Below are 5,339 nucleotides of genomic sequence, written 5' to 3'. Positions count from 1 at the left end.
GCAAGTTTTCCACTGACTACTACAGAGTGCTTGGTGCAAACTAGTATATAATAATGTCCTGTACATTATATATTGTGTGAATACTATGATATATAATAACATACATGATTACATACTATTTTCTCTTTAGGCAGTATATCAGTTGGGAGAGGAGCTGACACCTTTTCTTAGTTTAGGAATGACTGTGTTTCTGCGTCCCTCTCTAATCCCTCCCTTCGTGCTCAAACCATGTTTCTGTCCCCACATGGAATGCATCTATTTTAGGAAGACACTGCACTCCTACCCCCCTCCTCAGTCCCTATGGGATGACTCTCCCTAATTATAAACAAGCTGGAGAGGGACATGCAGCCCTGCAGGCTGAGAATAGTTTACATTCCTCTGAGAAGGGATCTTTAAACTCTGCACCTGCCTTCCCCCATCTCAGACATGTTGGGTAGAGCATCTACTATTCTCTGACAACAGAGGGAATGATGTATCTGTCATGTAATGAGTACAGTGTTTTTCTGTTGTATTGTAAAGCTTAAGATTTGTCGTAATTAAACGGAAGTGATTAACACCATAAATTCACAGTGTTATATTTCTAAAAGTAATTCAGAACAATTGTATAGATTACAATAAATACATTTATTGAAGATGTAATGATATAAAAAAATTCCAGTAGATGTTAGAATTACAGTATCAGCTTTATCTTATCTACAGGGAAGAGCATTGTAGTGGAAATAGCATACAGTCGCAAACACATCTGTAGGAAAAGTGACAAGGATAGCTACAACTGTGTTCAACTCAAAATCAGGGCCCATGAAGAGGGATCCCGCCCCCTCGACAGACCCCACCTCCATGAGGGCTGCTTCCAAAAAATCTTCCTGGGATAGTTTTCCATATCAATCTACATCCGTCTTCATAATTCGGCAACACCAAACTGGTGCGATTACACATAAAATGGAGGTGTGGCCTTGTGTCTACCATTTTGTATAAAATAATTGAATAAAGTGAAGTTTTTCACACCAACCAATAAGCTTCAAACTTTCATTTTGTAGGCTGTGCTAGATCAGCTTACAGCTTCCCATTACACCCAAAGCAGGCTTAGATCGCAGCTGTGTAAATAAATAGGAAATCAGTCATGTAATGTAGAACGTCAGTGGCATAGATCTTGGAATCTAAGTGAGTTTTTTTTTACACATTTTGGTCTCTTCTGTACCCTCACCCTCCTCCCCCACCAGCTACCATCAGTGCACAAGAACTTGCCTCTTCTTTAAGGACAAGATTGATAACATCCGAGATGAAATGGTTAGCTCTTCCACAGCCACTAACCTACTCAATCCCCCACCTGAACCCTCTGGCGCTTTCTCTTCATTTGAGCCAAAAAATGAAAAGGAAGTATCCATACTCTTCTTATCCTCCTACTCTACTACCTCTCCTCTTAATCCTATACCTGCACAAGTTAATAAAACTCTATCTACTGTACTTATCCCAAAATTAAGTAAAATCCGCAATCTCTCTCTTGTTACTGGTACTTTTCCTTCTATGTTCAAACATGCAGTAATTACTCCCATTCTAAAAAAACACAATTCTGACCCTAACTCTCTTTCTAACTACCATCCCATCTCTCAGCTTCCATGCCTCTCCAAGCTACTCGAGAGACTTGTCTACTCTTGCCTCATACACTTTCTTAACTCTCACAACCAATTAGACCCACTTCAGTCAGGCTTTCATTCCCAACACTCCACAGAGACAGTATTGCGTGTACTGGTGGCAAGGTCAGGGACAGCGGCTGTTACTCCTTGCACAATAGTTGATTGGTCTCCTGCAACTAAAGCTTTACCAATAACAGTCGCCTTTCCTCAGCAGGTTATGCCCATCAATTATCGGGATGCCGTCTGGACTTAATCAGGGACAAGGTGACCGACAACTACTGTGCATAGGGAAGTGCTCACAGGGTGGATACCCACAATTACACACCTGTGTACACTATTAATAGGATATAAGGAACAGGGAAGAGAGCAACCCCTGACTGCAACAATGCAGAGAATTATATAATAATAATATACACTGAGGTATTGACCCCTAATTGCAACAAAGTATGTTATATAAAGAAATGACTTAGCTAAAGGCTGCAGGAACAGAGACACTAGTGGGATACTGTAGCAGCTTCCAGGGAGTCAGCAGTGTTTAGCGACACAAGGGGACCGGACAGCTGTCAGGAGATCCAGGGGAACAGAGTGTATACCGCACCTTGGCTATAGCAGAGCTATAACTAGTGTTTGCCAGAGCAGGCGCCGGACATTTGAACTAGCCTCCTCTCTCTGAGTGGCCAGGTGCTGCGTGACAAAATCTGTTGTTTTTGACAATGTTGACCTCACTCTTCTCATACAAACACTACACTCCCTAGGTCTTAATGATACAGCCCTTTTCTGGTTGTCATCTTACCTCTCTGATTGCTCTTTTAGTGTTCGCTTCTCTGATTCCACCTCCTCTTCACTACCTCTGACTGGGCGGGATGCTATATAGCAGAAATGCGGTAAAAACCCCGTTTTCGGGGTTTCTACCGCATTTCTATATGCTATATGGCGCCTCCGCAGTGTCAGCGCTGCGGAGGGAATCGCCAGCTAAAGCTGGCGAATCCCTGCAGAAGCCTATGGGCTTCTTACCGCAGCGCTGTTTGAGGGATCCGTCACGGATCCCTCCCAGCGTGACCTGCGGCCGGCGCCGGGGTCTGCGCATGCGCAGATGGACTCCCGGGTCACAGACCCGGAAGTCCAGTGCCGGCACCGCATCGCAAGGGACAGCTCTTACCGCAAGAGCTGTCCCTTGCATGAATAACGGCATATGTTATAGCATATGCCGTTATTAAAAATGCGATGTCCGGCGAAGGGGGGCCGCGGATGTTATAACATCCCGCCCTCAGTCAGAGTTCCGCAAGGATCAGTTTTAGGTCCTCTACTTTTCTCAATCTATGCCTCATCTCTTGGCAAACTAATCAGCTCTTTTGGATTTCAATATCATTTGTAAGCAGACGATACTCAAATCTATTTATCAACCCCAGAGTTGTCACCAGTGGTTTTTGGCTAGCTCTCACTGCCTTTCTGCTATCTCATTCTGGACTCAACACTTCCAAAACAAAATTAATTATATTCGCACCAGCCAAGAGTAGTTACCATCCTGATATCTCCATAACTGTTGACCACTCGACAATCTACCCTACCACACAAGCTTGCTGCCTAGGGGTCATCCTCGACTCTTAACTGTACTTTGTTCCCCATATTCAATCTGTCTCTAATGTTACATGCATCTAAAAAACATCCAAAATTAGGGATGTGCACCGGCCACTTTGTGAAACGTGTTTTGGATCTGTATCTCCGGCAGTGTTTTTGATCTGGATCTGTTCCAAAACACCACCCTTCAGTGTTTTGTGTTTGTGTTTTGGATCTGTATTTTTAAAAAAGATCATAAAAATCGCTATATTCGCAGGATTTGGTTTTTTTTTGCTCCTACGCTATTATTAACCTCAATAACATAAATTTCCACTCATTTCCAGTCTATCCTGAATACCTTACACCTCACAATATTGTTTTTAGGCCAAAAGGCACTGAGGTAGCTGGATGACTATGTTAAACAACACGTGGGCGTACAAACACTGGACTGATATGGCATACTAAGTAGCACACCTAGACTGATATGGTACACTTAGCAGCACCCCTGGACTGACACGGCACACTTAGCATCACCCCTGGACTGATACCACACAGGTAGCATCACCCCTGGACTGATACTGCACAGGTAGCATCACCCCTGGATTGATATGGCACAGTTAGCATAACCCCTGGACTGACATGGCACACTTAGCATCCCCCCTGGACTGATAAAGCACAGGTAGCATCACCCCTGGACTGATACCGCACAGACAGCATCACCCCTGGACTGATATGTCACAGGTAGTATCACCCCTGGATTGATACGGCACAGTTAGCATAACCCCTGGACTGATACAGCACAGTTAGCATCACCCCTGGACTGATAAAGCACAGGTAGCATCACCCCTGGACTGATACCGCACAGGTAGCATCACCCCTGGACTGATATGGCACAGTTAGCATGACCCCTGGACTGATAAATAACCCATCTTTTTTAATTTAATTACAAAGGGGGGGGGGGGGGCAGCTCCCCTGGACTGATCTGGGACACTGGCACACTTAACACCCCTTGCATTAAAAAAAAGGTAGCGCCCAGGACTGGTATGGCAGACTAATGGTGGCCACACTAACTTTCCTCCAACCATCCAACTAGTTGGTTAGTTGGACTGAAAATCTGGTACTGTATGGGGGCAAATGCCAATAAGCAATTTGCTCACAAACTCAGGAGAATGGACAAAAACATTCAGTTAAATTGTTTAAATTAAATAGGTCCAACTACAGTACATTGTGTGAGTGACAGTTATTGTCCATTTTCCGATTTGGGAAACAAATTTGGGAAGACTTAAGGTGCCCACACACTAGAACGATTTTTTGGACCAAAGATTTGAAGGCTAATTTATGCGCACATCTTATGATCGCAGATCTTTCTAGTGTGTGGGCACCTTAAATTACAAATTACATTTGCTCCCATACAGTACCAGGTTTTTATTCCATCCAACCAACTAGTTGGATGGTTGGAGGAAAGTTGGTCTGATGTATGGCCAGCATTAGCAGCAACCCATAAACTATACGGCACACTTAGCTTACCCCTGGACTGATACAACACCCCTGGTATGATATGGCACACTTAACAGCCCTTGCAGTAAAAAAACAACAACAAATAAACCCCCATTTTTATTTTTATTAAAAAAAATGGCACAGCTGGACTGGTTAAGAGTCATTACGCAGCACAGCTGGACTGATCGGGGCAGCCGTGTAGTAAAAATAAAAAAAATAGCCCTGCTGTCTGAATTTCACATGCGGAATGAAGATGGCGGCGGAAGCTGGGACTTCCAGTCTTGTGAGAATCCGACAGCGGGAAGATGACGTTTGGCCTCTTTTACAACTCAGTTTATCGGCAGGATGGAACCAAACAGCTTGGGAACTAAGATCTCTAGGTTCCGAATGCGCTCATCCCTATCCAAAATATGACCCTATTTTACACACAACACTGCTAAATCTGTAATCCATGCACTCATTATATCCCGCATTAATTATTGCAAAAGTCTTCATACGGGTCTTCCGAAGACCTTCCCCATGTCGATCTAATGCTTGTGTCAACCTAATGACCCTGTCGACCTAACCCATGTCGACTTTCAGTCATGTTGACCTTTCTGCATGTCAACCTTGATTCATGTCCACATTAATACATATTGCTAATGCTTGTTG

Source organism: Crinia signifera, chromosome 6 (assembly GCF_055691185.1).
Source record: "Crinia signifera chromosome 6, ASM5569118v1, whole genome shotgun sequence".
In the NCBI taxonomy this organism is placed as follows: Eukaryota; Metazoa; Chordata; class Amphibia; order Anura; family Myobatrachidae; genus Crinia; species Crinia signifera.
The sequence above is the reverse complement of the archived record's forward strand: the minus strand, read 5'-3'. Positions refer to the sequence as shown.